We start from the raw sequence: 25,152 nt of genomic DNA, 5'->3' as shown, positions 1-25,152 counted from the left end.
CTACAGGAGTCATCTTAATATTTTCCTTTTACGTGTATTGGTGTTATTAATACTGATAACTGCTGGAAAACATTTAAGAAAAAGATTACACAAGTATTCAGTTCTTCATAACATAGTATTTAATTTTATCACAACTATTTCTGCCCTGACGAAAAGAGATTAAGCATCGGTCGTTCCAAATTTTGAATCAAACCGGAAACCGAGATGATTGATATGAAACCGGAAGTCGGAGTGATTGATGATTGATGATCGACTTGTTTAACGAAATGAATCATGAGTCATTTGATTCACCTAGTGATTCAATCTTTTTGATCGAATCGTTCATGATCGACCCATCACTAGTTGTTTGTTACAACTGTAAAACCTGTTCGTAGTATAGCATTTGAGAAGATCATGACATTGCTATAAACTCTTTTATAGCCGCACCAACCGAAGTGCACCTCGTCTACCGCTGTATTGAACAAGAAATAATCATAGGTTCTAGTACACATTGTCCTTTAATGGTGGAAGGCAGTGTAATGCAGGGTATTTACATCACCACCTTGGCATTGATTAATACACTTCAATAGCCAAAACAAGTCCAGGATAACGCTTTGATTGCCGCAACAACCTTAGTGCACCTTATACACCGCTACAGGAAATATTAGGTCAAGTGAAGAAACAATATGTCAAGCATATCTGCATTTTTTCGGGTTTTCTTCTGCGTTAATTGGGTTGTGGACAACAGTCATGCCAGCTATCCTGCAAGCGTCTACGGGTCGAAGGTGCCGGCGTGTGGTTTCTGCCTCGCTTACATTCCGTAGGCTGGCTGGGTGCTGCTCATTGATTGCCTGTCTCTTAGATGAGTCTTTTCCAGGTGCTGCGAATTAGGCATCCTCGAGACACAATGAAAGAGCAGCACCCAGCCAGCCGACGTTATATAATCGATGGAGAAAACACTTCCACCCGTGAACGCTGGCAGGATTACTTGCGAAGCTGTTGTCCTCGAGCTAACTGACGCGGAAGAAACCCCGAGACAATGCCGAGATGAAACCATCGACGTGGAAACCATTGTACTAACTATAGATAAACTAAATATAACTATTTAAAAGTAGTGTAGCAAAAGCTGGGAATGCAAGTTACACCACCTATTTTAGAGTGCGTCATTTTAGCCGGCCTCCTTGGCGGCTGGGTTATGTCCTCGCCTGCCAAACCGAGGATCGTAGGTTCGAGTCCCGCGTGTGCGCATGGTTTGTTGCCTCTATCCAAGCCCAAAACGTTTCGATCGTCCAATATTGTTGCTCGCTAGATTCTTTCGTTGTGAAGGACTTAAATGCGTTGTTTTCGGGGCGATGAAGGTAAAGAAGTAAACTGATTTATGAACAAAATATAGGGAGAGAATTACGTTAGCAAAGGAGGTGTCCATGAACAGGAAGGAACTTATGAGAGGATCGTCACGTGAGAGTTTTAAGAAAAGGGTAGTGAAGAGTTTTGAATTGGAGTGTAGCGCTTATTGGTGCGGAAAGGTGGATACTTAATAATAATATGATTTATTGTTCTTGGGAATTGTCCATTAAGCGCATAATATAGTTATAACATACAAAATATACACTTAGGCAGGAGGACAAGAGAAGACTGAAGGCTTTCGAGATGTTGGTGTGGAGAAGAATGGAAAAGGTGAAGTGAATGTAGAGGAGGAGGATCGATGAAGTGCTGGACATGGTGGGTGATGAGAGGCTTCTAGATGAGATTCGGAGACAGACGGTATGGATGGAGGTACTTAGCTTAGCGGGAAGGGGATGTTGAAAACAGTGTTCATTGGCGCTGCTCCTTACCTCAGACGTCAATAATGGTTGTAAACAAATCAGCAGCTAATTCGTGGCTATCGTTGTTGCTGATTAACAACTTTTAAATCATTTTGGATGGACGATTGAGGTCGATTGTTGATGATTGTCGATTGTCGATGCTATTCCATTGTTATTGTCGCTGTTCCTCACCTTAGACGTCAATGATGTAAAAAAATCAGTTGCCAAATCATTGGCTATCCATATTGGTGGTTAACTACTTTTCAGTAATTATTGATTAATGATTTTAGTCGATTGTTGATGGTTTTCGATAACAATCGTAATCGTAATCGTAATCGTAATCAGCGACAATTACAATTTCGTAATTGTCGCTGTCAGCGACAATTACAATTACAATTTCGTAATTGTAATTGTCGCTGATCCTTAGCTCAGACGTTAATAATGGGTGCATACAAATCATTTGCCAACTCTTTGGCGTCTAACGTCTTTTCAATCATTTTGGATTTGAGATTGTAGCCCTTTGTTGGTGGTTGTCGATTTTCGATGCTATTCGATTGTTTTTGTATCTGTCCCTTGCCTTTTTGAGGTCGGTTATCATTTTTTTTGTTCGATCGCTGATAGATTTTGTTCTTCATGGTTACCATGGTGGAGGAGAAGATGTTACAACTAGCCATGTTAACTGTTAGAGGGTTAATTATTAGGTAAACTGCTGAATTTAGCTCAGTGAACGCGGTGACAGTGTGAACGGAGTTGTTAGGACCACTCAGCGAGAACGGGTGAGATGTCGGGAAAGGGTTGGGGAGGATGAAGAGAAGGAGTATCCGAGAAGTCGCTCTCCGGCGGTGGTCCAGCGAAGCGCCCAATTTGCCCCTCCTTCTCCTTCAAGGGAGAAAAGGACACCTCCCCTGACCCCCCCCCTAAAAACTCCCGATGCTTCATCGTGAGCGAGGTAATTTAGCCCCAGCTGCCGTCCGCCCAATGCCCATCATGGACGATGATGGGTCAAACCTTCTCGTTATTTTTCTTTTTTTTTAATTTTCGCTCCGGAGGAGACGGGCAAAGCGTGTGATGGTATTCCAGGGCGCGAGAGATCAATTGGTTTAGAATTTCTTTTTTTTCTGCCTCATCCCGACCGAAGCATTCGTTCGGCTCGATCAGTGTTTTGATACACACTGCGCATTCAGTGTGCGGGAGCGGCGGAAAGTCTTTTGAAATGCGCTTCTATTAGTTTCAGCCACTTACCAGGGTAGTCCGTTCTATTAAGGTCCTCGTTTAGAGATCAAATCGTCCTTTCTTTTCCTATGATTTGAAAGGGAGCGTTTTGTTTATTTTTGGTTGGCGATTTTTAACGAGTAGAATTTGAGAGATTTAACTATCTCCCGGCGAATGGCTGACGTAAACAGTTCTCGGGTTTCCATCCGGGTTATATTCTCCATCTCCATCCTTGACGACGTTTCGATGAATGACTTATTCATCGACATCAGGGATAATGATGCCGTTTCTCGAGTGGCCTATTTTATATATTGTGTTTCTCAGGTGTGGTCGGTTCCTATTGGCAGGTGCATTTTCGCTTTTTCCCGCTATTTTTACCACGTTTTATTATACTCGCTTTCTTGTTTGTCCTTCCGCGAAAAATCTTGCAACTCAATTTTCGACCTTATCCTGATGAACTAGAGCGCTGAAATTTTCAGGGTAGATCAGAACTGGATTGCAATGTTCTTACACTTTTACCTCAATGGGAGGAGTAACTCGAGTTATATTTAGAAATAAAAATTAAATATGTAGTTCTAAAAATGATCACTTAAATCCAATGAAGGCGCTGCAATCACATTAGGCGCAATTAAATGTGTTTGTAAAGCGTAAAGTACCTGTATATTTTTTTCTATTTTCCATCTTCAACATAAGCCTGCGATTTACCATTCCTTTCCACGTTTTTCGTTTTTGATGTCTGAAACGTTCCTGTAAAACTTATTTTACTTTCTCGTCAATCAATTTGAAAATTTCAGTTTTTTTAAGGGGCCGTAGGCAGTTATTTTCTTCTTTTTAAGAAAACGTGGTTTTTATAAAAATTTTATTTGTATACTTTAATATTATTTAGGTTAAGGTTCCTGGTCCTAATGAAGTGGAATCCTTCATCTCTATTGATATTCTTGCTTTCGAGGCGGATCTTTGTAAGTCGGTCCCAATATCGTTTGGGATGGCAGTTAGTGCAGCTTCCTTCGGTTGAATATAGATACCGACCTCAATTTAATCATATTGTAAACCATTTGAAGAACATCTATTTATCAATCGGATTCTGTCAATAAGGGATGCAATATTTCTCTACCACCACGGGAAGCTGCACACAATACTAGATCCAAAAGAAACACGGAGTGGAAGAAAAAATCTAGTTATAATACACGCTTGAATTATAAGTTGTAAAAAAATTAAAAATTCACGCACATCAAAGTTTTCGTATCACCGCTTGGAACCATTCGGATTCACTAAAATTTTTAAGAAATTAGGTTGGACCATTTGTTGTCGGATATGGGAAATCGAAGCTAAAAACAAATATGATGTAAAATGAGACAACCTTCATTTAAGAGAAAAAGGCTAACACTTACTAGGCAAATACTTAAGGCCGTATCACACTAGCGACTGCGGCCGGCGCGGGCGCTGCGGCTGCGACCGCGACTGCGACTGGCCCGTCGACCAATCAGAGCGAGGCAGTCGACGCTGCGACTGCGACTCCGAAGAATAGCCGACCGGCTATTCTTCAGAGTCGCAGTCGCAGTCGCAGCCAATCAGAGAGCTCCATTTCAATCTCGCGCGCTGGCGGCAGACGTGTTTGTTTGTTTTGGTTACCGTAGCGAGGGAAGTTCAAGAAGGTTATAAGATAACGCTGAGATAATTTCGGATTTTTAAAGTGAAGATGGAAGCCCAGTATATTGGATATTGCACCCGAGTACACAGGTGAATGAAAATGAAGTACGTTTTAACATATTTTAGGAACATTTTCAACAATTGCTGCTCTCTATCTATTCTTTGGGCTTTCGTAAACAAACAAGCCACAAGCAGAAACGTTCATACGTGCGCATGCGCGATCGTGGCGTCGGCCGCAATGTCTGATGGGGTGTAGTCGCAGCCGCAGCCGCAGTCGCGGTCGCAGCGGCGGTCGCAGTCGCTAGTGTGATACGGCCTTTAGTAGGCAATTCTCGGAGGCGAGAAAGACAATGGGTGAATCATTGGGTGATAGGTGGCATAAGCAATTATTGAATGCAAGCAAGTGGGTCGCAAGTAATGAAATATTCAGTTCTTTTATTGAGCATTTTTTACTCTCTTCAGTTGGAGATAACTGAAGATCTACATCAGGTATAAAACCCTGCAAGCTACCTCTAGTGTGTTTGGCAGGGGGTGATCAACAGCGGCATAGCCAGGGGAGGAGTCCAGGGGGTCCGGACCCCCCCCACCGAAATATAAAAACACAATTATTTTCCTTCATAAAAAAGCAAAATATTGAAAATATTGAATTTACGATAGATTTCTTTGACAAATGAAGTTTTTTTCGATTATGAAAAGTGTTAAAATTAGTTTAAAACCCATTTATTAATACAATTTTTTCCAAAAATTTTGCCCCCTGGTTTTGAACCCCCCTCCGGAACGAAATTCCTGGCTATGCCACTGGTGATCAATCACCAGCATGCAATAGGATTCCCACATGCACACCACACGATCAAAAAAACGGCACGCATAATAAAAAAATATACTGCCACATACATGCTAAGGCAAAACTTACAAAAAAAAAAAGATAATACAAATTGTGTTGAAATAGGAGGAACCTCAGTCGCCGGCCTTTGGCTTTCCAACTCATCCCCTTTCCCTGTTCTCGTTTCGCCCACCGTACTCGGGCCAGCCAGGCGACAGAACTCGTGTCACTCGCTTCGTTCTTGCGGACGAGGAACGAAAAACAAAAGAAAAAATCTTCCGCTGGTGCAGGTTTGTCCACACCTTTTTGCCTTCGGAGAGAAAAATCCTCATTCCGTGTCGACTCGTGCGGGGAGGAATTGGCGTCGTCAGCCGTCGCACTGTGAGGTCAAGCCTCCTTTTCCATTGTTCCTTCCGGTCAGTAGCTTGAATACCGCATACAGACTTCATTCGCTATCTCCCATCGTCGCCTTATGTGGAATTTGTTAAGCTCAACTCTTCCACAGAATTCTCTTTTCCTGCACTTTTAAAGGCTATCCAGTCGAGAGAATTTTTGAGCTTATCCTGCCTTTTCGGCCCACTAGTCATTTTTCAAGGTTCTTAAACAGCAGTCTTGACAGAGCAGATTAGGAAAATTGAATAACAATAATAATATGATTAATTGCTCTTGGACATGTCTGTTAACATAATGGGATTATGCCATACAATAGACCTCAAAATAGAAAAATAAGAAAATGTATGTGGGGAAACTATGGGGATGGGCGGATACTTTATGTTGCAAGTAGAATAGCCTTATAAAAGAGAAGAGGTAATTACAGAGGTTATACACATTCGAGTGTTTTTATATAGCCAAAAAATCTTTGCTTGAAAACAGACTAAGAGACAGAATCCTTTTCATCATTTGGGGAGCCGTATAGATCGACCACTGCTTGGGCACTGTACTTGAGGCCTAATCAAATTCTATTTCAAAGTTTTGAAGCTTGGATTAGTATATGTCAATGGCAGGCGTTATCATTTTAATGGACGTCATCGTTTGTGAGGTAATCGATAGGAAACTCGCAAAAACTTTAACGTAAATTTGGAATATTGCTTGGATGTCCCTTTATACATTTGTATTTTCCACCTGTAGTGTTGCTATGGTGTTAGTGGAACGATGTTTTTCAATTTTCAATGCTATGAGGTGGATTTAGCTGGCAGCCTTGCAAATTGACTTCTTGAACGTTACGAGTTTTTTTTCTGTTCACAAACTTAGTAATATATTTTCAAGTATATAATTATATGCAGTAACTACATCAGTTCACGTAGAAAGTGTAAACAGCATGAAAATAGGTCCATTCATTCAAATATATATAAAAGCGAAAGCAATATAACATCACGTCGCGAAAGAGGCTTGGGTAGAGGAGATATTCCAGTGGAACAAAACAGAACGAGACAGGTGCAATAGTTATTAGTACTCAGTGCTTACCTAGCAAAGGCTCATCATCATTATTTTGTGGAAAATGTATCTGGAGACAGATTCGGAGGAGAAGGGGAAGTTATATTAAGAATTGTATGCAAACCTGTAACCTATGGTTTAGTGCTATTAGGTTTTCACGGGACTTAACCGAATTTCAGGTCAGATTTGAAGTTCTAGGCAAATCAGTGTTAGAAGTGAAAAGGGTATTCGTGCATCTCAGAAACTAGGTTGCATCATTTGTTTAGGGATATTGGGAATCGATAGTAAAAGCATGATGATCTCAAATGGCTTACTGTGAAAATGGCACAACATATCTTTCGGAGGATATAACTAACACTCTCAGGGACTTCTCGGAGGTGAGAAATACAATGGGTTTTTAAGGGCACAAGTAATGATTGAAAGCAAGCAATGTGTCACTGAGTGGGGAAATATTCAGTTCATTATCGAGCAATTTTTATTCTCTTCAGTTGGAGATAACTGAAAGCAATACAAAATGTATTGAAATCGGTCGTGAAGTCCAAGTATTCGTGGAAAATTGCCGGTAACTTTTTATTAAATAACGAGCAAAGTTTAATATTAGTATTTTAATGATATACATCTCATAGTAATATTAAATCTAGCTGTGATATATCTGCCCTATTACATCCCAAGTTACTTTCATATATACTTAGTAAACGAAAATCAGATTTTAAATATTAGTTGATTATGATCAAAGGATTTATGATAAACATCTCTTGTAGGTTTCCATTGAGTCATCACTCCTCCAAATGACTACCAGCATAAGGAGAAAAAAATTTTCAATTCGCTACTCCACTGTTTACTCGTTAAAATCAAGAGCAAGCGGCTGTAGTTGATGGAATCGTGACGGTTCTGTAACACCGGAAACACTTGGTTCTATCCGGCAAATCTATCTAGGCCTCTTAATGCCTAAACCGGATGTGTATCTTTTTTTAATAAAGCTAGATGTTTTCATTTTCGAGATGTTTACCCGTTGTCTGTCGATAGTTTTATGACTCCTGTCTACAGAATACTTGGAACATTTAACTGTGGCAGACTTAACTCCTCCGTGGTATCATGCACTCGTCTTCAGTGTGGGTACGCATCATTCCAGCTCGACTGTTCTTTTCGGTGGCGTATTTCTTCTTTGAAACTTATTTTACCATCGTATAATTTCCTGAATATATATTAAGTTTACCTTCGGCAACATTCGTCTGGATCTAAAAATTGTAAATTTTTCTTCGGTATTCTCTCATGTGTGATTTTTTATGCTTAAGATACAGTCAATCTTTACACTAAGAAATATTTTATGTGATGACGTAATTTTTTAAGCGAATATTACCTCACCAAAAGAGACTAAATTCTAGCGGTCGTTCAATAGTAATCATCTTCATAATTCAACAATCCTAAGATTGGTTTGACGCAGCTTTCCATTTCTCTCTCCTATCCCCTAACCTTTTCATAGCGACGTATTTCTTCTCTTTTACATCCTTTCTTATCAGTCCAATGTAACTCATTCGGGGCCGTCCCTTGCCATTCTTCCCCTACACCTGTCCTTCTACGATTGTTTTCATCAGACCATCATGTATCGTAATGTGGCCAACTAAGTTGTCCCGTCTTCTCGTTAAGGTTTTTATAAGCCTCTCCCACTCCTCTTAGCAATTCCTCATTACTTACTCGTTCGATCCATTTTATCTTCATCATTCCTCGGTAGCACCACATTTCGAATGCTTCCATTATTGGCTTCTCTGCACCTTTCAATATCCAAGCGTCGCTCCCATTGAGAATCTTACCCCATATTTAACATCCGATGAGTCGTTTCCTTACTTCTCTATACTTGTATTCTCAGCTGTAAGTAGATTCTAGTGATGTGTCCTTTCAAGGTAAGACGTTTTCGCAATCTAGCTGCATTGTATTTATAATAGTCGATTTGAAGTTCCCTTGATTCTTGGATATTTCGTTCCATCTGCTACGGGCGTACAGACAGCAAGCGAATTAGGCTGGGAGCCGCTAGAGACTCGGAATCTGCGCGTTAGGCTTAGATTGCTCGCCCAATTGATAATAGATATCTTTTGGAGCGACACGAAGTACGTCATCTTGGATCCAAACTATATTTCCAGGTCCGACAGAAGCGATAAATTAAGATAGAAATTTTTACGAACGGATATACATGGGGATTCGTTTTTCACCCGAAACATAAAGGACTTTAATAATTGTTAGTCGTAATATTGTTTGAGCATTTGCGTTGTAAACGTAGATGGCTGGTGTCCTAACACCCCCTGCCATACGCCTTTTAGGCGGCTTTCGGGGTGGTATGTAGATGTAGATCTGACGTCTTCATAGAGATCACTGCATTCATGTTACCTTTTTTCCCTCCAGTCTCGTCCTAATGGCGGTTAGTGTGCCACACGGGGAACAATGGGGTGACAAGATCTCAGGGTGTGACCATTCCACAATGCAAATCCCGTGGCGCCTGCCCATGCATGCGAGAGGCTTGCTTGAGGTGTCTCCGCGACATGACTGGTGCGGCCGAGAACATTAGCACGCGCTAAGCACGACTCCAGTCATATATGGACCAGAAATGTGAGCCCGGGAAAACGTAGCCACGTGTCTCCGTCGTTAATACTATACTTAATGTCGTCCGTCTCCGACGCAATTGAGACATCGATCGACTTTTTTTCCGTTTGGAGATACGATATGGGAGTTCATCGTCTTATTTGGAGGAAATGGGAGTACCAGAGGAGATAACCTGTCTTCGGGTGCATATGTTTTGCATCTCGTTTCGCTCGGTTTGTGCTGTGCATGACTGATTGAAGTGCCGACACTCAAGTTTTATGGTTGCCCGTGAGTATTCGTGCCTATTATTCCGATGTTTTGCTTCGCACCTTTTGATGGATTCAATCTGTTTTCGGTTATCTCTCATATTTATCCTTTCCAAACTTAAATGACTAGAATTTATTAAAGCAGTTATTACAAAATTATACTGAACTAAATAGTAACTATAGTTTTCGTGAAGATTTTTATTTCTCCACTGCATGGAATTGTTTTTCTCTCATATTTATAATATTTCGTTTCTTTTTCGACTCCTCATCAGTAACTTGAGGTTATTAAAATAACTAGTGACGACAGTTTTCGTGAAGATTATTCTTTCTTTATTTGATTGAGTTGTTGTATTTTCGATGCTATATCAAGTTGGGATCCTCTCCAAATGTGATAGGGCTCATATCATCCTATTTTTATTCAATTATGCTTTTAAGTTTCCGTTTCCTTTCGCTATTTCTATTTGGGTATATTTATTTGGGTTTTCTATTTGGGTTGAGGAAATGCACATTGTACAGATAAGACCTGCTTGAATTAATGAATACTTTTGCAACCATTAGTTGTAAAGAAAACTGTTTTTAAGGTGAAGCATCGTTGCTTGTAATTTATTTATGGAGTAAAAGGTCGATAAAATATTCTTTAACTCGCCATGGTCTTAATTTACATTTCGCACCGACCTATAGGTAACACCTTAACAATCACAGTAACAGAAAAAAATACCTAATGGTAAACATGGTATAACAGGTCTTTCGCGCAAAATACCGCTGTACCGGTAACCTTAGAAATGCACCGTTGTACGCTCGTTTATTTTAAACGTTATTTTTTTATAATTGCGTATTTTATATCATGTACCGATGCATACATATTACGCCCATTCTTTCCTTAAATTTATCATTTTAATATAGATATTGCTGTAATATTTTCTTGAATGCTCTCCAATGCGGCCGTTATCCTCAGATGAGGATGCTCTTCCGAGCTTCATTTCCTGTAATTTTTCTTTGGTATCCACTTAATTCGAGGAAGTCGACTAGTACCTGGGATAAATTTTTCGGCCGTTGTCTCCAGTGGTTCTGTATCATGAACGAATTTTAAGTCTATTATAAACTACGGCGTCCTGAACTTTCGACGTCATTTTTGTTGTTTTGACGTAAACGGAATTCAGTGAACCACTTCTTCACTATATAAATAAATAGTGTAGGGTTTCCATAGTATTTATCGAGCCTTTCCTTGGTTTTGGTGATGGTTTTTTTACGCAAGAAATAATTGTTAATTATCACACGAAATTCCCTTTTTTCCATTTTTTTAGATTTACGAGGTCTTCTGTTTTCAATGGCTGCCAATCGCGAACTAAACGACGGAACTAGCTCAAAATTTCGCAGCTGTTTACTATAGGATGGCAACTAACGGGAGTATCGTATTTATAGTTAATACGCGGGACATTGAAAAAGTCACGGACATATCAAACGATCCTCGTGTCCAATATCATTCTCATGGCCCTTTGGGTTAACCATTGCATCATCCGTGATATATCTTCGGGGTAACGCACAGCTGCTTTCTCCGTCGCATTCCTTGGTGATCACCTTCAGTAGGGTCACTTTTTAGATCTCTCCACCCTCTTCGATGCATATTCATCGGTGAGGCGCTCTGCTTAAGGAAGTGAGACACAATGCGTGTACATCAAAGGTGCCCGCGATGCCTCGTATGGTTGGGCGACTTCATATTTAGCACCGTTATCGTATCTTGCGGCACACTCTATTAGAGCTGTGTCGACATCTTAGAGGCTGGTGCGTTAGTACTTCCTGGACACAGTTACCACTCAGCTCTATAATGAGGACACCTATCTCTTCTCCACTAAACAAATCTCTTACATCGATACTTTGCGCGTGAGAACTGTGATAACATGGTTTCCATTGAGTGCGTTTTTTCTGTTAACGTAATTGTTAAGTTGTTACCTTTAGGTCGGTGTGATACATAAATTAAGATCAAGGCGAGTTAATGAATAATATATCTACATTTCACTCCCAATCTAAATTAAAACCCAAGTTTGAGCTTAGGATACTTTATTTCTGTTTTATAAAATGAATGTTAATTATCTTAGCTAAGCTGCCAAATATCGTATTTGATGCCTATTGGCTATTTTATTGGACAATATTATTATATTATAAGTATATGACATTACAATGACTGTTTTATCGACCTATCTCTCCATGTCTTAACTTTAAAACAATTTTTATTGCCAAGTTTGAGCCAATTGAACTTTTTTTCCGTTTGATTTAATGGATTTAATTAGTTGTCATATTAAAGCTGCCACCCACTCAATTGCCAAAAATGGTACGTGACGCAAGAGGTTATATGTTGGGAAATTAAAAATATATTTCAAGTGAAGGTCCTTAAAATATAATGTAGCTTCATTTTGAAATTTCAAAGAAAAATACAAATCGGTCTTGCGAAGGAATCGAAATACGCGGGAGTTCATTCGCTACAGCATTTCCAATCTTAAATAATTGAATAGTATGCATAGAAAAATGGCTAAATTATTTTACATGAATTAGTTAGTACTGTGTGTGTTCTTAAAAAATGAAAAAAAAAGAAATTCACCATCATCCTTTAAGATAAAATCAATTATTTAATTATTAATTATCGAAGTTCATGGCTTTGGTAATAGGAAGAAATTTTCCCGTCAAACAATGTTCAGTGATGTATGGAAATAATCTTACGTCGCACGTCACGTAATATTATTTATAACGAGTATATTGGGCGCTTGAATTCATCAAGCGGGTAATTAGGGGGGTGGGAACATAGTTGTGTCACGTGTTTCCGAGTCATGTGCCCATAAGTGGTTCAAAAAGCGAAAGAAACACCCCAAATATCGTTTAAATGAGTAAAATAGGCGGGCAATACGCTCATTCACTGTCAACAATACTTAAGACCTTCTTAGTAACCACGGTGATCAATGCTTCGGGAAACCGTTTTGATATGAATGATTTACGCAATGTAGAAAAATATAAAGTGTTCGATAGATGAACTTATGAAATGTAGCCGATTTTTCTTATTTTATCCCTTACCCTAGGATTGTATCACCTCCATTTTTGATTTTTAACGTTTGAATACAGCAGACTTAATGAAATTAAATACATAAGTATTAGAAAATAAACGAACAGAGACTAATGAAATGATTATCCGAATATGTCTCGAATAATGAAGTAATGTTCCGATTTCTCTGACGATGTATGTCTCTCAATGCTGTCATTTTTATATATCTAAGGAAGGTTTATAACAACAAAACGCAATGATTACAATAAATATATTAATACGGTTATGAAACTTGAATTGGAGAAAGAATTGAAGAATGTTCAACTGTCCCCGTTGATAGCAGTTCGATATATTTTACAAAAACGTAGATTCGATATGTGTCGAATGGGAGAATTAAAAGCGAATATATTTCATAGGTGCAGCATGAACAATGCTTTAATAAACATATTCATAAAATTTCTTCGGTCTAACATCAATTGTAATAAAGATACGGAAATTAGTAATTTGCTACCATAATCATAACGAATTGTCAAGTATACTCACATGCGAAAATATAAATTCGCAATCCTATTGATTTATCTTCCCGTTAGGTCATCTACCCTATATTTCATGGTCAAATACGACCGCGGATGCAAAATCCTGCATGTTATAGCAATTCGATATATTTTCAGAAAACGCTGAATCGAAATATATATAATGAGACACTACATGCAAAACATATTCACCTTGGGCTTTGTGAAGAATACCAGGCTGTACATATTCACCAAATTTCATTGGTCCAAAGGATATACGAATCAAGTTATGCCAATTTGCGTATTTTCTACAATAATCGATTCGATCATTCGATTACACTGCATCTGTAATGTAAAATTCGCAAAGCTTTTGATTTTAATTCCGGTCCATGGCCATTTACCATATAATTCCTTGTCAACTTTGCCCATTGATGTAAATTCCGATGTGTTATAACAATTCCATATATTTTAAGAAAAATTATATTCGATATATATCGAATGAGAGACTACATACAAAAAATCTTCCCATTGGGCATTGTGAGGAGTACCAATGTGTACCTATTCACCATATTTCAATGGTCCAACGCATATATTATTCAAGTTATGCCAATTTGCATATTTGCTATAATAATCGATTCGATCTTTCGATTTAACTGCCATCTGCACTGTAAAATCCGCAATGCTGTATATTTTAATTCCAGTCAATAGTCATCTACTCTATAATTCCTGGTCAACAATGCCTGTGGATGTAAAATCCTAAATGTTAAGGCAAATCGATATAATTTGAAAAATGAAGATTCGATATATATCGCATGTGAGACCATATACAAAACATATTTCTATTTGTCATTGTGAGAAATATCATGATAGACCAATTCCCAAAATTTCTTTGGTCCAACTTATATAGCAATCAAGTTATGCCAATTTGCGTATTTGCTATAATTATCGTATCGATCTTTCGATTATATTGACATCTGTACTTTAAAATCCGCAATGCTATTGGTTTAACTTCCAGTCTGCGGGTATTTTCTATATGATTCCTGGTCAACTTTGTCCTTGGATGTAAAATACTATATGTTATAGCAATTCGATATCTTTTAGGAAAAAGTAGATTCGATATATATCGAACGTGAGACTACATACAAAACATATTTCCATTGGGCATTGTGAGGAATACCAAGATGTACCCATTCACCAAATTTCATTGGTCAAGCGGATATAGTCTTGAAGTTATGCCAATTTACGTATTTGCTATAATAATCGAATCGATTTTTCGATCATACTGACAACTATACTGTAAAATCCGAAATGCTATTGGTTTAACTTAAAGTCTATGGGTATCTACTATATAATACCTGGTCAACTATGCCCTTAGATGTAAAATGCAATTTGTTATAGCAGTTCGATATATTTGAAGAGAAAGCATATTCGATATATATCGCACGTTAGACTACATACAAAACATATTTCTATTGGGCATTGTGAGGAATACCAAGATGTGCACCTTCGCCAAATTTCATTGGTCCAACGGGTATACTTTTCAAGTTATACTAATTTGTATATTTGCTATAATAATCGAATAGATTTTTCGATCATACTGACATCTGTACTGTAAATTCCGAAATGCTATTGGTTTAACTTAAAGTCTATGGGTATCTACTATATAATAACTGGTCAACTATGCCCTTGGATGTAAAATCCTATTTGTTATAGCAGTTCGATATATTTGAAGAAAAAGCATATTCGATATATATCGCACGTTAGACTACATACCAAACATATTTCTATTGGACATTGTGAGGAATACCAAGATGTGCACCTTCGCCAAATTTCATTGGTCCAACGGGTATACTTTTCATGTTATACCAATTTGTATATTTGCTATAATAATCGAATCGATTTTTCGATCATACTGACATCTGTACTGTAAAATCCGAAATGCTATTGGTTTAACTTAAAGTCTATGGGAATCTTCTATATAATACCGGGTCAACTATGCCCCTAGATGTAAAATCCTATTTGTTATAGCAGTTCGATATATTTGAAGAGAAAGCATATTCGATATATATCGCACGTTAGACTACATAAAAAACATATTTCTATTGGACATTGTGAGGAATACCAAGATGTGCACCTTCGCCAAATTTCATTGGTCCAACGGGTATACTTTTCAAGTTATACCAATTTGTGTATTTGCTATAATAATTGAATCGATTTTTCGATCATACTGACATCTGTACCGCAAATACCGCAATGCTATTGGTTTAAAATCCAGTCTATTGGTATCTACTTTTTAATCCCTGGTTAACTATGTCCTAGGATGTTAAATCTTACATGTTATAGCAATACGATATATTTTAAGAAAAAGTAGATTCGATATATATCGAACGTGAGACTTTATACAAAACATATTACCATTGAGCATTGTTAGGAATACCAAGATGTACCCGTTCACCAAGTTTCATTGGTCTAACGTATACACTTATTAAGTTATGCCAATTTGCGTATTTGCTATAGTTATCGAATCGTACTTTAGACAATAGTGACATCTGTACAGTAACATCCGCAATCCTATTGATATCCCTTCCATTCTATGGTCACTGCGTTATCCCTGCCTTCTCTACTATCCCCGCTTTCAAAATTTAGCCTATGTTCTTATATTGGTGACGTAGATAGACGGGATGCGTGTATTTCTTACGGGGGCCTAATACAAAAAAGTATAAATTCATATCGATGTATCTTCATTAGGAAACGTAATTCATCTAAATAATTTATGTGTGCGCATAATTCATTCTTTTCCTTACATATTGTTAAAATTTTTATCCCCGTAACTATGTAAATAAGCCCAAAAAAAGGCTCAATCGAATACATCTACATCTACATAATACCCTGCGAGCCACCTATAGGGTGTTTGGCAGGGGGTGACCAATCACCAACATGCAGCATGCAAGAGGACCGCCACATGCACACCACACAGTCAAAGAAACATTACGCACACTAGAAAAATGTACATGCTTATTCATAAAAAATTGCTAATGGTTAGTAATTCCTAGAGCAAATACATGCAAGGTTAGAACTACGAAAAAACATGCAATGGGTGATCCTAGCGAGCGTTGCCATTAATCCTTTCAATTGAGACAACATTGCTATCCTTAATAGTACGAGGGAAGAATGACATTTTAAATCTCTCTGTTTTGCAGTCTATTTCTTTTATTTTTTTCTCATGATCGCGTCTACTATAGTACGATGGTAAACGAAGGATATGATTCACGTCGTCTGAGAAAATATCTTCTTCGAGTTTCCTAAGTAAGTTAAGCCTATACTTCGATCTACGCTCCTGTAAAGATTCCCATCCTAACTCGTTTAACATACTTGAAACGCTGCACTTTTTGTCGTAACAACTCATCACAAATCTGGCCGCCCTGCGCTGTACTCGATTAATTTCACCTATTAGTCCTACCTCGTAAGGATCCCACACGCTAGCAGCATATTCCAAGTGAGGCCTCACTAGAGTCAGGTAGCTTATTTCTTTCACCTTTTTTGGGCATTTACCGAGAATTCTTTTTACAAATCCAAGTTTACGGTTAGCTTTCCCGCATACTTCACGTATGTGCTTACTCCACGAAAGATCCCGGGTAATGGTGACCCCCAAGTATTTAACGAATTCGGTATTTGGTAGTGGAATCCCGTTAGCGGTGTAGCTCCTTCTTGAAGATATATCCTTTTCCCAAAAATTCATCACCATACTCTTTTCAAGATTTAATTCTAACTCCCAAGTACTGCACCAGTCATTTACGGCAACGAGGTCCTTTTGTAATGCTAATCTATCGCTAAGGTCGTAAATTTCACGGTATACCACTACATCATCTGCGAAGAGGCGGATTTTGCTCGTGACCACGGTGGTTATATCGTTAATGTAAAGAAGGAACAAAAGAGGGCCGATAACACTTCCTTGGGGTACGCCTGAGGTAACTTGAATTGTATCCGAGCTAACTCCATCCAAAACAACTCTCTGTTCGCGATCCTTTAGGAAATCTTTTATCCAACCAATAACGTGTGTATCTATGCCGTATGCTTCCAACTTTTGAATCAGCTTTAAATGCGGAACCTTATCGAATGCTTTTCTGAAGTCTAAAAATATGGCGTCGACTTGAACATATCTGTCACCCGCGGATAAGATATCGTGAACGAAGAGAGTAAGTTGAGTTTCACAAGATCTCCCTTTTCTAAACCCGTGCTGCTCTTTTGCTAACAGATTTTGGCTATCAAGATGAGCCATTATCGAACTGAAAATAATATGTTCCAATATTTTGCAAGAAATGGAAGTAAGTGAAATTGGACGGTAGTTACTAGGCTTTTCCCTATCCCCACCTTTAAATATAGGCGTGACGTTCGCTGTTTTCCAATCGTTAGGGACTGTGTGTTCTGCTAGAGATTTTTCGAACACTATCTTCAAGTAAGGCGCTATCTCTGACGCTGATTCCTTATACACTCGAGCTGGAATGAGATCAGTGCCTGTCGATTTCTTTGGATCAATAGAGCTGAATTGTTTTTCTAAACCACTGTTTGAAATACAGATAGACGGCATCTGCTCTTGGTAGAGTCGAGGTAGAGGTGTTGACATATTGGTCGTGAAATTAGAGAAGATACTATGGAAAAAGTTATTTAAGAGATTAGCTTTATCTCGATTGTTCGTCACTCTTTCGCCACGTTCATTAATGAGTGAAGAGACTGTAGCGCAATTTCCCTGTACCTCCCTCACATATGACCAGAAAGCCTTAGAGTTGTCATCTAAATATTCGCCCAATATTTTTGTTTTGAATTCACTCAACGCCTCCCTAAGTGTTTTTTTCGTCTCTTTTTTCAATTTTTTATAATCTTCACGCATTTCTTGTATTTTCTCACAGGTAAGTCCCGCATGTATCTTTTTTATTTTAGCGTGAATTGCTCTCTGTCGCTTAAGAGCTTTACGGACTTTAGCATTGTACCATCTCGGTTCAGTATTAAAACGTTTTAACTTACTGGGAATCGTTTTATCCACGGCTTTCTGCATAATACTAATGAAATTCTTCCATGCTTCGTTTACCCCAAGATTGAGAGTGGCGTCTTTGAAAACAGTGAATGAGTTCGTCAAGTACTGCTTTAACCCTTCAAAATTCGCTTTATGGTATAAATAGACCCTTCTTCTTGACACAGGTTTTCTATCGGAGACGATACGAAACTTTCCATGCACTGCCTTGTGGTCACTTATACCAGCCACAGCCTCAGTTCTGATAACGCACTCTGGAATATTCGTTGCTAATAGGTCTAGTATGTTGTTACCCCTGGTTGGTGTATCTACTAGCTGAGTCAAGGAATTGGAATAGAATGAGTATAGCAAAGTTTCGCACAGGTCCTTGTCTTTCCCTCCATTTTTAAAACAGTATTTTTCCCAATCGATTGATGGAACATTAAAATCGCCGCCAATTATGACACTACTACGATTTTTCTGAGAAGTAAAACGTCTTATCTGGTTATCTAACTCTAAAACTGAATCTATGCTTGAATCTGGTGGTCTATAATATGCGCATATAAAGTATCTCTTAGCTGAGCATTCGATTGAGCACCAAACACTTTCCAATGCACTATCTCCAAAATTCTCGGCTCTGCTTTTGATCTCATCCTTGACGGCAATGAATACTCCTCCTCCTGTTCTCGTTTTACGGTCCTTTCTGTATATGTAATATGATTTCGGGAAGATCTCTCGGTCGTGTATTTCATCCGATAGCCAACTTTCAGTTCCTATGATTACATCAGTTTCTGTATTTAGAATTAAATGGTGGAAATCAGCAACTTTGTTCTTAATACTACGGCAATTTACAACTACGATCGATAAAGCTTCTTTTATACACGGTTTTGTGGACTTTCCTGATAATTTAAGTTTCTCATTGCATGCTATATTTGATTTTTGTGATGCTCTATCACTATTTTCACTAGGGCTATTTTGACGTTTTGAACGCTTTATTGCTGTTTGGACGGAACCTTTTACCCCACGATTTACTATACCCATATCTACCCTACACTCTGCCCTACTCACTAACCTAAAAAAGGCCTACAATGCTCGAAGATTCTACTCGCTACACACCTTGTATCGATACAACCTTGTATCGATCATAACTTCGAGTGTTATCAATCGATCCGCTTGATTTAACTTTTGTCGGATGAGTGACATTATCAGTTGTATTTTGTATGACTTTCATGTTCAAATCTTGATTAACAAAAAAGTTATTAGCGATTGAAGCGTATCCAAGGAGATTGGTATCGATATAACTCGCACGTGAATCGATCGAGCGGAATGGCAATCATTGCAAATGTTGACTATTTTAATGATGCTATTACCCTGAAAATTGTATTCATCTAGCTGAAATGGTTGCTAAGATATTCAAGATTGTATGCTCCACAAAAAAATGGCGACAATGATTTTTCGCTTGCAGGACATTTTTCGGAATTTAATTATGAATTAACCAAGAGGGTTACGGCGAAAGTAAGCTTAAACGTGAGGGTACGAAGTACCCTCTAACGGTTTTTCCAGAAGAGTCCAAATTTTCATATGGCACATGTCTCAAGGCTGAAATCCGAGTTTGAAAATTCGCCCTTCACGACAATGTAAAATCGAAATCGTTTATTCCTCGGAATTGTTTCGACATATGAAAATTTCAAGATAGCCAAAAAATCAACCAAAAAATCCTCCACCAAATAAGTCAAGGAATTTGTCGTACGATTATTGCAAGTTGGTCAAAAAAAATCCTAAACTTTTTCCATAAGAAAAGCATAGAAAACGTTCAAAAAATAATAAAAAATACTAAATATCAATTGGTCGCCATGACAACCGTACCAAAAAATCGACCAAAAAATCTACTTTATGTCCATTGAATATCATGTTCCTCAAACGTTTTAAAGTACAAAATAAAAGCGAAAAAATTTTAGTCCCATAAGGCTCCCATGTTAATTCAAGTCGATATATCTCGAAAACTAATCGACTTTTTCAAGTTTTCAGATTTTTTCTCCCGATGAATTTTTTTTTACTTTTGCGTCCAATAAGCCAAATACCCACACCTATCACAGTTTGGGCTGCGAATATTGATGAGTCAGTCAGTGGCATATCGATTTGCCATTATATATTAGCTTAATTAATAATAATTAATTAATATTCATGTTATTATTTTTGAGATATTGATTACATGGAATTGAATGGAAGAAGCAGATACTTTGTGGAGATCCATTACAAAATATGAAGTGATACTACTTTACACTTTTCCACATAAAACTGTATTTCACCTGAGTCAGGTGAAACTCAGGTGAAATAAAGGTTTATATGGAAAAGTGCAAAGTAGCATCACTTCATGTCCTATTCATTACATGAAGATTGAGTAATAGGCTACGTCAAATCATTGTATCAGTGTTTACAGCTGCTTTGAAATGGTTTGGTGGTTGAAATGGACCTAACCATCCAAGGTTCTGGGCATTCTCTTCGCTAGTTCTTCCATAGTAATTATGACGGCCATGTATAAAAAAGTTCCATGAAATGATGTAATAAATTTTCTGTATTTTAATATTCCTTATATCCATTACTTTCCCTTGTGTATTGTCTGTGTATATCTTCCCACTGTCCCTATATTGGGATTTTTCTTCCTCATAGAAAAATCTCCCCGGGATGGTGGCAGAGAAATAGCATCGCTTGGTTTCGCTAGGTAGGGCTCCCTTTGCTTCCATAGCACTGGGGTGTTTTATCCCTATTTTCCCCCCTTCCATCCCTTTTCCTTCCCTGGAGGCGTCGGCGGGCTCCGATCGCGACGGCGCACAGTGGTCCCAAATCGAAAAAAGCTGGCCAAAAGTAATTTTTTCGACTTTTTACGAGGAAGTTTTGAATTATGTATTCGGATTCTACAGGATATGGCCTATAATATTTCGTACCTGATAGGTCTGTGTGATTATTATGTTGACCTGTGTAACCCGTCAAACATGGGCATGTTCAGCCTAAAACGCCCGATGCGTAGAATTAGTCGATTTTAGGGTAATTCAAATTAATAAATGACTATTTTAATTTCATGGGATTCATCTGTCAATTTTAATACGGTAAGTTTGCATATTATTTCACAATATTACAGTATTTTTTGTTCGTTTTAGAATTTATTATAACAATATTTAATTATTTATAATGTTAGCTATTTTTGGGCCTATTTTTAGTCAAATATGTCGATATAGTTTTGTGCCCCTCCGTGCCCCTCGAAGATTCCTATGCTGAATCCTTAGGAAGAGTATGTACAACAAGATGGAGAAAAAAAATCTTGCCTATACTTGCCTATCCGTCATCTAGAGGGTTTTAAGTTGAGCGGTGCACCGCTCCGCTGAGGGCGGCTGGCCGGAGGCCGGCGGGAGACAGTGGCATTATCGCTCAAATATTCCTGTATCGGTGGTCAAACTTGCATGGTGTATACTTACCATAATTCTACATCCTGTACGATTACATAAATCAAGTGATTCACGCCTATCGTATGCATACTTCTCGTTTGTGAACTCACCTTCAAATATTCATGAAGCCAATGAGAGCGGGTTTTCATGCTCTTAATGAGGAACATTATGAGTGATCAAAAGCGCCTATTTAAGTCCTTATGCGAGAACCTTAAAGTAACCACAAGATGCTTTTCTCTGTAAAACTTTCCTCATATTTTTATAGAGAAGAGATCCCTGACGTGCTGTACAGCGTTGTCAGCACGTTATTTCGAAATTAGGTATTGGCGCTAAGGGAAATAAATGCTCCCTAATGCCAAGAATTCTTCACAGAATCATTTCAACAGCCCTTAAACGTAGATAGGATAGAATTCGGAGGGAAAAATTCGTCTAAACCCACCAATGGAGCGTGAATCTTGCAAGTGCATTTTTTAATAATAATGGAATGAGGATGACGGCCTCCCTGATGCATGCATGTGCATGGATGTGGTGAATATTTCCCACTCAGTTTTACTTAATGATTTTCTTAGTGAAAAAGTACTGTGCTCCGAACTGAGTTAACACGGCTAACTCGAGAAGCTTCTCCTGTCCAGATAATTAAAGCACTTGGTTTGCCAATGTTTGTCATTCAAATTTCAGGATACGCCGGAAACTCAGAGGCAAGTCTATATAAGCTTGTATATCTTTTATTCAATGTCAACTCATAATTTCCTGTTTATTATTGGTTAAAAATAGACAACTTTTAGAAATCACATTCATCGTTTCAGCCGTAAATACTCCTGTTAAATTTGAATCCTGGGTGCCGCAATTTTTTTCGTACCTTGCGGTGTACAATAAAAATATTGAGAGAAAAGAACATTAATAAGCGAAGAAGAAGGATTAAGTCGTGGAATGTTTGAAAACAAGATTTTGACTGAATGAAATCAAGCTTGCAAAAAATATTCTGACGCGTTTTGTGCGAAGAATATTTTCCCGAAATACCTGAGAAAGTGGAATCAAAGCTCAAGGACAGATGAGCATTTCAAAGAGACGTTCAAAAGCTGGTTGCAGAAGGAAATGAAATTCCCTCCAGAAGCATATCAATATGTTCCTCTCGCATCTAGTGAGTGCAAATGATTACCGTGCATGCACAGTCGGCGAATATATGCAGTGTATAAAAATAATCACTCATTAATCTCAATCATCATATTTTTAATAGTGAAGTTTTAATTTAGGATTTCAATTCAGACAAGATGAAATTACGTGTAAATATAAAATTATAATCAACAAGTAAGAAATATTAGACCCGTTTCCATCATTTTGAAAAATCTATGAACAAATGCTTTGTGTGTATGAAATGTAATTATTAATGGGATTTGTAATTTTCACGATGAAAGTCTTATTCATAGGCTTTCAGTGATATTAAAATCTCTGTACTGCGGCAATGAGATTAATAAAGAAGCCATCAGCCAGTATTGCATTGAAATAGCTGAGCAGTGCATCGATTATGGTTGGTATTATATTCTGCTCATGGTACATAAAGTGCTGAAATATGGAACAGCAATTTACAAAAAATCTTTTCTTACAATTGAAGTTTTAACGGAGGAAGCATTGGAGTCCAGGAACATAGACATGAGGAAATTCCGAGAGCATTGTACAAGAAAATACCCAAGAATGTTAAATTATGAAGATATCTTTCGAAGACTCCTTTAAATATCTGAATCATACATTTTAATTACATCATGAGTTACAAAAAAACGAGGTCAGCCGGTCAGGTGAGGTGAAAATTTGCTAATTTTAATTGATTCGCAGAGCGACAATGAGTCCGATGGGGTGACATCGGACAACGATTATTTTAAAATTTGTTCTATGTGATACATGAAAGCGATTTTACTGCAATTCGAACATAATTTTCCTCAATGTTCTTAATATCAGTAATTTTATTTCATCTTATGTGACTTATCAAATACATGGAAGCCAAAAATGAGCGAGTGTGAGTATTTTTTTCCGATTTTGGTATCTCACCAACTATGCTGATGGTCGCGGGTTCGAATCTCACCAATTTCATGTCGTAAATTCTATAATGGGTTTTAACGACAATTTATACATCTTTTACCTTAAAATTATACTATTTTAAGCTATCCATGAACACCAAGTTATCGCCAATCGCAATGACATCTATATCGAGATTTGCTAAAAATTGTTTAAACAATAACAGCTCAAATAATGATAAAATGAAGAGACATCGTAAAAATAATGCCAAAATCAGATTCAGACGATCAAAACCAGTAATAAACATCCACTTTTGTTGCTGTTTTAGCTAAAATTACGACGTTATTAATTTTGGCCAGCTTTTTTCGATTTGGGACCACTGTGCGGCGTCTCCATCCTTTTTCCTTCCTTTCTTCCCCCTCCCCGGGTGCGCGGGCGTATAAGCTTCGTGCTTGGTTCCTGGCCCCGGTGCGTTGTAACCCTGGTGAGGGTTCGCCCAGAACCCTCGAAGTCTCTGTCTGTGTATATCACAGTATATTCGTGTTATAACGCGCGTCTCGGGGGAAAGGAGTTAATAACCTCGTTGCTATGGGAATGCTATGCTTTTTGAGAATCAAGGAAAAATAACTCTAAACGTAAATTTCACCTCATTTTTTTTGCAGAATTCAAATTAAAAATTTTATTTTGTCGATCAATGTACCATCGGTAATCTATTTTAACGGGTTTTAACGAAAATTTTTGATATTAACTGGTGGCTTGTAAATTGATAGGACGAATTTTGCCTGAAAGTAACACGAAAAGTAGCATTCAAAGTCAAAATGATTTTGGGGAAATGGTGAAAGCCGCGGTATGTCCGCTACCGCGGTTTAGTGGGGAGCGTTAGTAGTGGTTTTTAGCGTATTAAGATTCAAAGCTATTTTACTCTCATCATTAGATCAATCGATTGTTGTGCGTTAGTCAATACCATGAGTATTCACCGGATTCCTAAAGGCCGTTTTACGCGGTACACGGAATTGCGCAATCTGACGTATGTGCGAAGGCGCAATCAAAATTGCGTCATGTAAAGCGGTGAATTGCTAGAACACATGCGAGAATGCGTGGATGCGAGACGGCAAAATAGCCCCTATTCTAATTTCGTTCATGCATTCGCGCAATTCCGCGCCATTTTAGAAATTAATGCAACTCTAACCTGCGCAATTCCGTGCCCCATGTAAAACGTCCTTAAGAAGGATAGAGGCTCATTGTTATCATTTCCCGAAAACTGCTTGGTATCACGTATGGAACTGTATCCTGCATCGACATTCACTCTGCTGGTTCCAAACGTGAGCGTTACAGAGAATGCCGACGTTAGCCCAAGGTGGATAGCTCTTTGTCATCACTCAAAAATGTGCTCATCATGTCCTTC

This window comes from Ischnura elegans, chromosome 9 (assembly GCF_921293095.1).
Source record: "Ischnura elegans chromosome 9, ioIscEleg1.1, whole genome shotgun sequence".
NCBI classification, from domain to species: domain Eukaryota; kingdom Metazoa; phylum Arthropoda; class Insecta; order Odonata; family Coenagrionidae; genus Ischnura; species Ischnura elegans.
This window is presented reverse-complemented; position numbering follows the sequence as displayed.